The following is a 13,005-nucleotide window of genomic DNA, read 5'->3' as shown; positions in this document are numbered from 1 at the left end:
TCCGGTTGACTTCTTGTTCATCACCGAGTCATGCTGAGCGAATTTTCTAATCCTATAGTTACGATGGCCATTCCAGAAGGATAAAAGATCTCTAGAGTTGACCGCACAGTCGGTAGAGGTGGGGGTGTGGCAGTTATATATAGAGATAAGTGGGCCTTCCATCGTTGTGAGTCTATATTGCTGGGAGAGTGTGAAGCTTTGGACTTCAGTATCTGTATTTCTACACATTTTCCACTGGGAGGCACACTTGTCTAGAGGCCCCCGGGGCCAGCAGGGGCTTTTCTTAGAGAACTGGAGGAGGTTATCATCCCCAGTGCGCTATGGTTCACCCACTATCTTCTCCTTGAGGATATGAATATCCAAGGCAGATGCTAGGGATACCCGGGAATTCCTGGATACACTGAACCTTGCCCAGCTTACTCAATGGGTTAGCCTACTGACTCATCTTGGTGTTATGTTATGTTAGTCTGTATTTATAAAGTGCACGGCTACTCCACCGAGTGTCCCGGCGCTATGCAAAAACAACAACATCACAGAGCAGAATACATCACCACGGGAGCCAGGTTTTTAGTTGTCTCCTGAAAGTGAGGAGATCCTGGACCTGCTTTAGGTAGAGGGGCAGGTCATTCCAAGGTCATGAAGCCACTGCCTGAAAAGATCTGCCTCCTATCTGGGACAACTGTATCTTAGGGGTTTTGATCAGTAACTTGGCAGAAGACCCCAGAGTTCGGCCATACTCTCGACCTCATCTGTTCCAACCTCCCCATTATGGTGGAAGATCCCCTTCCGGTGCTTTGGTCTGACCACTTCCTGTCTTATTTTACCTGGGTGGCGGATGGCATTAATACACCGGGCCGGTCAGGTCAAGGCCTTGTCTCTGCCGAAAATGACCCTCTAATTTTTAGTCATACCCTGCCTGGTTCAAGACCAGCTCTTCCTAATGACCTAGAGGGGGCGCTTGCTAGCTTTACCAGCTGGATCTCGCAAGCAGTGGATCTCCTTTCTCCTCCGCCCCTCCGAAAGAGGTCCAGGGATTCTCCTTTGAAACCCTGGTTCACACCTGAACTCAAAGAACTAAAGCAGCAATGTAAAAAATTGGAGCAGTGCTGGCGTAGGGAATTCTGGGCCATATGTATGAACACATTTTCTCATAGACACAGAATGGGTAAAACCCTTTGATACATATGGCTCTTAGTCCTTTGGCGAAGCTGACGCTTAGGAAAACCCAAGAAATCTATTACACTGCTATAGCCCATGCTAAAAACCTTTACTATAAGGCTCGCATTGATCTAGCCAGAAAGAACTCCAAGGAAATGTTTTCCATTGTTCAGAGTTTTCTGACCCCAAAAGCTGAATTGAGTATGCTCCCTTCCTCGAATGCCTAGTGTGAGAAACTCTTGTGTTTCTTTATTGATAATATCCATGCTATACAGGTGTTGTTCACTACTTGCAACAAGGCCACAGCCGTGACCTTGCCTTCGGAGGATCTGCCTGCTTCATCTCCTTCTTTGGTTGCCTTTACGTCCATCGATTTGCCTGACTCAGTTAGGGTCCTTAAGGCTTTGAAATCAGGCGCTCTGTCTGACTGCTTGCCAGCTAGGCTTCTGGCTTCGGTAGCGGAGACAGTCAATTTGGAAGTAAACATACTTATCAATATGTCCCTCCAGGAGGCTCTTCTTCTGGCCGCGTGGAAACAGGCCAAGATTTTGCCATTATTAAAAAAAACGCTGTTTCATCCGCTGAACCCAGTGAGCTTTTGTCCCATTTCCCTTTTTATCCAGTCTGGCGAAAGTCTCTGAAAAAGTTGTTAATAACCAGCTTACTGACTTCATTGAAAGCTCAGGCCTTCTACATCCGACCCAATCTGGGTTCAGAGCCTCTTACAGTACAGAGTCAGCTCTAGTGGAAATTTCTGAAACCATTCGGGAATGCTTGAATTCTGGCAGAAGGGCATCTCTGATTTTACTGGACCTCTCGGCAGCATTCAATACCGTTCCCCACTCTATGCTGCTTGCCTGACTTGCTGACATAGGTATCTCAGGCACTGCCTAGAGCTGGCTGAAATCTTTTTTGGAGGGCCGGACGCAACAGGTATGGCTCTCCCTGTTTGCTGCCTCACCGCAGAGGGTGACTACGGGGGTTCTGCAGGGGTCCTCTCTGAGCCCCCTTCTTTTAACATCTATGTTACTCCCTTAGTTCAATTGGCGGAGGACCTGGGGGCCAAAATTATTGCTTATGCCGATGATACTCAGCTTTGGTTTATGTGGGGAAAATATGAGTGTTCCACCTCCTCTGCAAAAAACTGTCTGACAGCAGTTTTTCATTGGCTGTCCTCTGCTCAACTTAAATGCAATGAGGACAAATCAAAAATCCTCCTTTATGAAAGTTTCCCCCTTCAGTTTAGGGAAGCACTTTGGCCGGCTGATTATCCTTTGCCGGCCTCAACGGGGCAACCCGCCAAGAATCTGGGCATCTGGTTTGAAGAGAATTTCTCTTTCTCCACCCAGATCACGAGACTACCTGGGAACTGTTTCGGGATACTTAAATCCCTCAGGAAATTTCTACCACTCCGCCCTAGGGCAGCAAAAGAAACGGATACCTGAACCCTGATTTTTTTTGTGTATCCATTATGACAACGCTTTGTACATTGGCCTACCGGGCTACTTGCTTAACAAACTACAGATAGTCCAGAATGCGACGGCCAGGCTTCTTTTTAACATCTCAATCAGAAGCAGTGTAAGACAGCATTTGCGTATACTCTACTGGTTGCCAGTAGCCGAATGAGTGAAGTTTAAAGCCCTTGTCATGGCGCATTGTGCCTTGCATGCTTCTGGCTCAATCTATTTGCGGAAATGCTTTATGTTCTACACTCCAGCTAGACAATTGCGCTCTGCCTCTCAACTTCTAGCCCATGTACCTCCCTTTAGCCTGCAAACGATGGGTGGCAGTTCCCTTGCTCTTAAGCCTGCTCTGGCTTGGAACTCACTTCCTTTTGCTCTCTGGAGCATTCAGGACACCACTCTGTTAAAAAAAAAAAAACCAAAAACGTTTCTTTTCATTTAATCTGTTTCCCCTCACTCCTTAAGGTCCGCGCCCGGACACTCCTCGCAGCATCTGTGCACGCTACAAGCTCCAATTTAACATAACATAACATAACATAACATAACATAACATAACATAACATAACATAACATAACATAACATAACATAACATAATATAACATAACAAAGGAAGGTTTTAAGGGTCAAGGTAAGAAAAAGGGTAGAGTCAGGGTTGCAGTTAAAATTAGGATTATGGGTAAGAAGCTTATGGGTAAGTGTTAGGTTAGGAGTCTGGGAATGCGTATAGGTTTATGGTGAAGGTAAGTGTTAGAGTTAGGATTCAGTGTGGGGTTGGGATAATGTTCAAGAGTGGGGTTAGGTTTAGATTATGGTTTGTAGTGGGATTATTCACACTGGGTGAGGAATAGGGCATTCATGATGTCAAGTAAAGTCTTATTCAGTAGAAGAAAAATAAGTGACAAAATAATTGCAAATGAGTTATAGTTATTGAAATAGTGATCTTGGAGTCATTTACAGTGTGGCGTATATGGGACATCCTCCAAAAACTGAAATATGCTCGGTCCACCAAACTCAAGGTTTACTCACTCGATTTAGAGTAGAGGGAAGTGCCAGGTAGGATTATGGCGTGGCCACATCTGGGTAAGGAGGTGGAAATCTTTGACTGATGGCTCAACTTCCATAGGGACGTCATCCAATATACACCAGAACATCTGCCATATTTAGAGTGGTAATTCAACATCGGACCACCAGGGAAAGCCAGGCAACCCCTAAACGGAAACCAAAAAATGACCCCCCACCATGCACTTGGAAAAAACTTTCAGCACATCAGGTCTGAGAACTTGTTATTGAAAAACAAAATATGTTACTAAATGGGTGCCTCTAGCACGGTGCATGGTCCGCAAATCTTTAGTGTGTTCAGCAGCGCCACTACAGTGGCGGCTCTATGGATGGCTAAGAGAACCTCTTCTGATTCATATGGATCCCATATATGACTAGTAGTCTTCTACCAGGGGAGAGGCCGCTAGAAGCTCTGCTAGTCTAGCAGCCTGAACACCAAACTGTAAATGACAGCTGTAGGCACCTCATCAACTATAGCAAGGCCAAGATCCTAAGGTTTATTGTGACTAGCACATTCTTATTTTAGAGACGAGTGCCCACAGTTTAGCTTGGAAACTCACGGCTGGTGCTGTCAAAAGTTAGCGGCCGAATGCCACGACTGCATAGCCTTGACTCCACCTCATACCTCTTTCATCAACCTCTAGACACTCACTGCGTCTTTGTCTCTCTCTTGCAGGTTCTTTTTCATCTCTGCTATCTCCACTTGTCCCGGTTTTTCCGTCTTTCTCTTCCTTCTCTTTCTGTTTTTTCTTTCTCTTGCTCTGGATCAAAGTCTGTTCAGAAACAATAAATGCCGGTCCCTTAAAATGATTGCTAGTGGGCCCTACCCGCAGTGTTCAGTTATAAGTAAGCAGATTTTACATTTTTCTTTAGTGTATGCATAATAGTACTTCTGTACAGACTGCAAATAAAAAGATATTGATTGAGTTGTATGTATCACTACATGTCACCAAGGTCACTTAAGTGTGCTGAACATTAAGAGATAATGAACAGGATAATACGAAGTTCAGAGGGTATGAATACCAGAATGTTGTAATTAAATACTGTCTGACAGAAATATTGTGTCCTAAACATCTTTTACAAAACTATCACCCCATTGGAGTAGTAAATGTAAATCTACACCCAAAGTTGACAATAGTTTTGCAAATTATATCCAGGACACAGTATTTCTGTTAGACAACTTTTTTTGCTAATGATATCCTGACATACTATTTGTTACCAGGGCCCTTTTGTGCAAGTGGATGAACGTATGGTGATCTGACGGAGAAGTAAAATGCCAGAAAATATGCTCAAATTTTGCGGGTGGATTGATTTTTTTTCTTCTTTTTTCACTCCAGCATGAACAAATGAATATAACTATGAATGTACACTCTATGTGGTGCTGCAAAGGGAAATTCCAGATTCACCTAGCTGGTTGTGGAGGAGAGTCCTGATTTCATTTAATGCGAGGAGGTGAATATTATGACATCTTTTTTCACTGTTTATTTCACAGCACTTTAAAGAACTACATGTGTCATAATGAAGTTCCTGCACCCTAAGTGACAATCACCAGAATCTGTTAAGTCTCCAGTCTATAAAAGCTAGCTACCATGACCTCAGCCTCTTTTCTAGATGCCTCCTCCTGTTTCTAGATGCCTCCTCACTGTTTATTTCACAGCACTTTAAAGAACTATATGTGCCATAATGAAGTTCCTGCACTGTAAGTGACAATACCCAGAATCTGTTAAGTCTCCAGTCTATAAAAGCTAGATGCCTCCTCCTAGATCAAAAGCTATGTGCAACTCTGAACACAGAAAAAAATCCTAAATAAATACAAATCAGTTCATCATGTCTCTGTGCTATCTCCATCATAGATGCCCTTTCCAATCTTGAGTAATAATCTGCAATTTCATTACAAGACAGAGGCTCATACTATGCATGTTCAAAGCAAATCAACCACTGTGACAGCTTCATGTTGCAAAGGCTTGCAAAAGAGGTTTCAACAGATTTCGGAATATCACCTATCTGGCCCCAGCCTAAACATCTTTTGATGCCATTGGTCGTTTAGCTGAATGTGCACCAAAATAAACTGTGTTTATCCTTGCTAATGTCATAACCCACTTTATCCATCTACTTAAGGTAGTTGACATCACAGGAGTAAATGGTTTACGCAGGACTATTAGCAACTGAGGTACCAATGTCCTCATCCCTGTGGTTGCCTCTACATAATGATTAAGACATCTCATCTCATCTGATTCAATGGAATGGAAAACTTGGAAAATGCACATAAGTGGATGCATTTTTTCTAAGTCTTGCGATATTAAAATGCACACCATCTGAAGAAAGTCTCATCTCAGATACATCCAAACCCCTAACATCAGACACCCTTCTAAAGAACACTAACAGTGTGATCATCGTGGTAGAGAGTAACTTAAAGGATATCATATAATTATCACCCTGTGTTTCAAATTAATTTAACAATAGAGTCAAATCCACATAGGTGAATACCTGGCTTAGGAGGATTCATATACCTCACCTTGCTCATCAGTCTACATACCAAAGGATGTCTCCCTAACGGCTTTCTATCCATCTTTTCATGTCATGCAGATCCGGCTGATCTTTACCATTAATTGTTCTGTGTTATTTTTGACGTGCTGCCAATGAGGCTAGGAAATTCAAAACTCCTGCTACATTTAATAAAACTGAGTTTTCACCCTGTTCCATACACCAGCTACCCAATATAAATCCAAAGGTACCCCCTATAAGTTGCTTGCAGGTCTGGGAAGAGGGGGAAATCAAAAATAAATCTACACAAAAAAATACCCACTAGTCCTATATTTCTTTTATATAGGCTGATTACAGCTCTATGGGGCTATCCTCGGTTATAACATAGTCGACTCACAATTCCTGTATTTTTTTTTATTTCTTTATTTTGATTATTCATAATCACTTTTTATCATTTATGTCAACATGTAAAGAGTAAAAAACACCTTTTTTATTTAAAAAAACTATTTGTATCCACTTATTTTTACATATCCAACAACTTCATAAATATACAAAAGGTTGACATATGTGTTGTTCTTGCTTGTCATCAATAATGTTGGTATCATTTCATTGTGATAGTGCATCCCCTGATAATTGACCACAGTAGCATACTAACCTGTCATACCAACATACATTTGCACTCTTTCTTCAAAACATACCATACCCTACCAAGATCACATACACTACAATAGTAAAGTAAAGACGGATGCTAAGCAGTCTCCATGACAGTGTTGTAGGTTGGGTATCAAACATCCAGGTCAACGCACGTTTCAGTGGCTATAATCATTTTAGGACCACCTTCTTCTGGACCACCAATATACAGTATAGAGGTGAGTGGTTGGGGAATCTTTAAAATGTAAAAGTATAATGTTACCTGGGACTGCCCCTTTATCAAGAGTACTTTTTTCTACATTTCTTTATTGAATAATGCTTCATAGGTTTGTTAAGACAAAGAAACTTCATACGGTGGTTACCTTGCCATGAATAGAATACACCAGCTACTCCGTCCTCTCCATGTTTTCATATGTGACTTGAGTGTGCCGTTGGCCTAGGGAACCTAATATATCTTGAAGCCATTCCCGAAAGTCCTTGCACATCTGATAAAAACTCTAACGATTCCAAGTCGCCAAAGCTAACCTGCCTTGACTGAACAGGCTGCGTGTGTATCCACAGGACTTCTCAAAGTCTGCTGGAATACCAGGAACAGAATGGTGCGATCTATTGACAACTGTAGGAGAATCAGGAAACAAGGTTGACTCCTCCGCAATGGTGTAATCACCACCTCCCTCGTTGACTGCCAGTGAATCTGGGCCAGGCATCTGGAAAACGTTCCAAAGGGAGATAAAGCATAATGGGTCCCCTCACACCAAGCCTTGTAGAGATGCATCTGTACCAGAGCCTCCGGATCTCATTTCCAACTGAAAAACCTATGTAGAGAAATGTTCTCTGTGCCATGCACAGCAAGAGAGCCCTTTACTCATCAAACCAAATATGACACACTCTTTAGCTAGAAATAAACACTTATCAAAACCGAAACACACAAACATATCTTTAGCAGTAAGAAAAGAGGCTGAGGTCATGGTTGATGGCCTTTATACTTAGACTTAGACTTAATTGATTCTGTTGATTGTCTCTTCCTGTGCAGAAACTGCTTTATGGCATATATAGTTATATAAAGTGCTGAGAAATAAACAGTGAGAAAAGAGGTTGCATAATATGAGCCTCTGTCTTGTAATAAAATTGAATACATGACAATGTTGCATCATTTTTTCTGCATATAATCTCATGTTGATACGATCGTGAAGGTACTGATTGCTGCAAATGAGGCCTAAAAGCTCTCAGGATTTCCCTATATGTGCAGCAAAACATTACTTTATGTTTCCACCCCCAGAGCAGATGGACTCTTGAGCTAACGCAGTGATCTAGCAGTATCCTAGCAGTTGCCAGATTATTTGCCTGATTCTAGTACCTGTCAAAAATGCCTAATATGGCACTATCTCACGTGCAAATAATGTGGTTTCTTGTGAGGATATGCCATTGCTTTCTTGAGGAGAGGGCGATGATTGCATTATACAAACAATCAGAATCTGTGTTGTTTCGAAGATAAGAGTTAGCTGTGCTCTTAATCTCAGGGTGAGAAATGGAAGGGGATTCTTTATTAAAGCAAGTGTGCAAGGGTCCACTGGGAGACTGGAGATTTGGGGGCATATGTGCATGGGAAGTGACAGAGCATATCATTAGACTCATTGGCTTAACGACATGCTCCGCCACGTCTGAAACGCAGGGCTCCACCATATTTACAAGAATATAGTGCAGCCCTGCGTTTCCCCCTGCGCTGGCGCTAAGTTTAGTAGCTTAGCGCCAACACAGGCACCCTTGCACCATAGTGCAAGGGTCCCTGTATGCAGGGGAAGATTGTTTATGTGCAGGAAGGGGGACCTTCCTGGACATAAACAATCTTGAAATGCTACTTTGCAACGTCTGTTTGAGCTGCTTAATGCAGCACACACAGAAGTTGCAAATCGGCATTTTTTAAAAATGATTGTTTTTTGTGCAGGAATGGGTACCTTCCTGTACATAAACAATCATTGGCCGTTTGCTGTTTTCATGTGTGCTGCACACATGAAAACAGCAAAAACAAGGAGAAATTAAACATTTCTCCATGCTTCGCCAGGTTAAGACCAAGATTTTCCTGGTCTTAATTCTGGCGCTGGCTCCTATTTACGCATCCCTTGTAAATAGGAGGCAGCGTCAGAATGCCCACATCAACACCCATTGCCCTCCTCTTTCACACTAAGCATAGCGGGAAAGGTGGCCTTATTTACAAGGCAGCGTTAAGCCACGTACAAGTGGCTTAACGCTGCCTTGTAAATGAGGCTAAGCCCCTATCACCACAGGAATGTCGCGAAAAGTGAAGCTCCCGTGAGGCTAGGGGATTGTACATATGTCCCTTGGTTTTCTTAGCTATATGTCTACGTCCTATTCTGACAGGTTTTATAACGAGAAGAAAAACAGGAGCAAATAAGGAGGGATACATTGTTAATGAGTTAACCAAGCTTAGTTATTGATGGTAGATTTAGGAATATTAGAGATTTTAGGCTCAAAGAAGTCAACAGATCTTCACCGTGTTGATAGGATGTTTGGGGTAAATTGTTCAACATTACTTTTAGAGTTGAATATTTCTTAAAAATGTTAAATATCTTCATTGATTGGTCTGGTGCCTTGTTAATGCATTTAGGGCCAGATGTACCAAAGAATAGCAACTCCAAATTAGTTAGTGAATGAAAAAAAGGCCTTTCAAAATGTACAAAAGCCATTAGTAAACCATAAATTGCAATGCGACCAGTTTGTAAGTCAGTATTTGCTGCGAATGCAACTAGTGAGTCACAAATTTGAAATCCTCTAATAGCGACTCTCAAACAGGATGTGCGAGGCAGTCACAAGTAGGGACTAGTCACTAGATGACCCGTTTGCACATGCAATTTATCACCAATTCAAAACAAGTAGTAACTGGGTGCAAAGTATAAAATCAGTCCCAGAAAGCATCAGGGCTTTCCACAATGGCTGCTCTGTACATGATAGCAAGGAGGATGGACATACTGGCTGCTCAGCAGAGGAGGAGGCGAAAACAAGAGAGGATTTTCAGAGTTCGACAGACCAGTTTTGAACAAACAGAGGAAGAAATGTATGACAAATACAGGTTAAGTAGCGATGAAATTTTGGAGATAATAGCCGTTTTAAGGCACACCTAGAAAGCAGTACTCTGTGCAGCAATTCCATCTCCACCCATGTTCAGATGTTAGTGCTTTGTACACCTATTAGACACTGGCTTACCAGGATGTGGTAGCTGTTGCAGTAGGGGGTCCCAAAGTGTGCTTTCGCATTTCATCTGGTCATTCCTAGACGGCATGCTTCTCTACATCCACCACCACATGTACCTGCCCAGGAATGATAAGGAAAGGCAAAGTACCAAATTGCAAGTTTACAGGAGTGCCAGATTTACTCAGGTCATAGGGTGTACAGATGAGACACATGTGCCCATATGTCCTCCATCCCATCATCAATACATTTTTAGGAACTGGAAAAATGCAAATTTCCTTAATATTCAAGTGGTTTGCAATGCACACCATATAACTGAGATTGAGTCACAATATCCAGGGAGCACTCATGACTCCATCATGTTTAGGCACAGCAGAATATACAGACGTCTGGAAAGTGGGGAGATTGACGATGTATACTTATTAGGTACTGAAATTAATGTAAATTGTAGTACGTTTTTGCCTAATCCTCACAAAATGTATGTTGTCTCACGCCAATATATGTTTTTTAGGCGCATATGCCTTACATCCCTGGATTCCCACGTCTTACCTTTCTCCCACCACCCAAAATGAAAGACGATACAACACTGCACATCGTTGTACCAGGACTGCGATAGAGGGTAAATTTGACCTACTTTAATCACATTTTCGCTGCCTACATAAGAGTGGGGATGCCTCAAAATATGTACCAGAAATCGCATGTAAGATTGTAGCAACATGTGCCATCCTACACAATTTTGCCTGCAGAAGAGGCCTGCACATTGTGGGGTGCAAATTTGATTCAGAGGATGAAGATCCCGGCCCACCTTTTCAGCAGCCATCAGAGGAGAGCAGGTCAGTGGAGGGAGGAAGCTGCAGGGACCACATTGCCACACAAAATGTAACAAAATGGTACCACACTTGTTTGCTTTCTCAAAGTAAAGAAGCCTTTAATATCAGATGTTTCACAACTGGTTACTGTCATAAATATATACAACATGAAGTCAGTATGTAAGTCGGTTTCAGCACCAACATCAAATAAGCCAACAAACATAGGCACTACCTGATTGGTGCCCATCAATCTGTTTGTGAATGGGATATGTCACATTTGATTACTAGTGCCCTCTGTAATCTAAGTTTATAGTTTCTCTAAGGCACTTGTTAGGTTGTCCATCTTAGTGTCCATCATGGACTGTCTGCCAATTGATTGGCCACTGTCTCAAAGCCCACAGTAATGGAATGCTGCATGTTCTGAAATGTTCTATTAACGATTTTAATTTGTTTGTGCTACAGGCACTCAGCTTTCAACATTGACGCCTCAAGCCCACCATACACCGCTTGTTGTTCTGCAGTTGCCAGAGACCCAGAAGGCTATGAAGTGTTACACCGCCTATGAGCATGCACTGTGGTACACTGCTGTTGGTACCTGACAACTCGCTGCAGGATTGGAGAAGGCGGCTGTATGGTATCCTCCTTCTCAACTGATGGTGACTTGAGGGGAGAAAGACACACAGCTGGAGTGGCCATGAGGTGTTGTGGGCTGATTCTGCAACAAGGCTGGTTCTTCATCCACAATTTGTGCCTGTTCTTTTCCCACTTCAGTTGGGCATTCAATGTCTTCCTCACGTGCATCTATTTGGATAATGGACATAATATTAATTTCATTACTTGAGGAACACAATTATCTTTAATTGTAAACATTTGTTTGAAACATGTCTAACACTGACTACACTGTCTTTCTCTTTGACTATGAGTCCCATAATCAATCAATCAATCAATCAATCAATACATTTGTAAAGCGTGCTACTCACCCGTGAGGACCTCAATGCGCTGAAGGGAGAGGGGGTGCCTACTATTGCTCGAATAACCAGGTCTTGAGGTGTTTCGTGAAGGTGAGATGGTCTTGGGTCAGTCGTAGGTGTGCGGGGAGGGAGTTCCATGTCTTGGCTGCTAGGTAGCAGAACGATCTTGCTCCGGTGGTGGTTCTGCGAATCCGTGTGATGCTGGCGAGGGCGAGGCTGGTGGAGCGGAGCTCGCGGGTGGGAGTGTAGAACGAGAGGCGGCTGTTGAGGTATTCGGGGCCCATGTTGTGGAGCGCTTTGTGTGCATGGGTGAGCAGCCTGAACGTGATCCTCTTGTTGACGGCGAGCCAGTGCAAGTTTCTCAGGTGGGCGGATATGTGGCTGTGGCGAGGGATGTCGAGGATGAGTCATGCGGAGGCGTTCTGTATGTGTTGAAGTTGTTTCTGAAGTTTGGCTGTGGTTCCTGCGTACAGAGCGTTCCCGTAGTCCAGTCGGCTGGTGACGAGGGCCTGGGTGACCGTCTTTCTGGTTTTGGTGGGGATCCACCGGAAGATCTTTCGGAGCATGCGCAGGGTGTTGAAACATCAGGATGAGACTGCGTTGACTTGCTTGGTCATCGTGTGGGAGGAGTCCAGGATGAATCCCAGGTTTCGTGCGTGGTCTGTGGGTGTCGGTGCGGTGTCCAGCGTTGTGGGCCACCAGGAGTCGTCCCAGGCGGATGGGGATTGTCCGAGGATGAGGACCTCTGTCTTGTCCGAGTTGAGCTTCAGACGGCTGTGCTTCATCCATTCTGTGACATCTTTCATTCCGTCCTGGAAGTTGGCTTTGGCGGTGAGAGGGTCTTTGGTGAGGGAGAGTATCATTTGGGTGTCGTCGGCGTAGGAGATGATGTTGATGTTGTGTTTGCGTGTGATGGTGGCGAGGGGGCTCATGTAGATATTGAAGAGAGTTGGGCTGAGTGAGGAGCCCCGGGGTACGCCGCAGATGATCTTGGTGGCCTCGGAGCGGAAGGGAGGGAGGCGGACAGTCTGGGTTCTGTTGGAGAGGAACGATGTGATCCAGTCCAGGGCCTTTCCTTGGATCCCAGTGTTGTAGAGGCGGGGTATTAGAGTGCGGTGGCAGACGGTGTCAAAGGCTGCCGAGAGGTCCAGGAGGATGAGAGCGGCTGTCTCTCCGTTGTCCATCAGGGTCCTGATGTCATC

This window comes from Lissotriton helveticus, chromosome 10 (assembly GCF_964261635.1).
Source record: "Lissotriton helveticus chromosome 10, aLisHel1.1, whole genome shotgun sequence".
Lineage (NCBI taxonomy): Eukaryota > Metazoa > Chordata > Amphibia > Caudata > Salamandridae > Lissotriton > Lissotriton helveticus.
Note: the sequence above shows the minus strand (reverse complement) of the source record.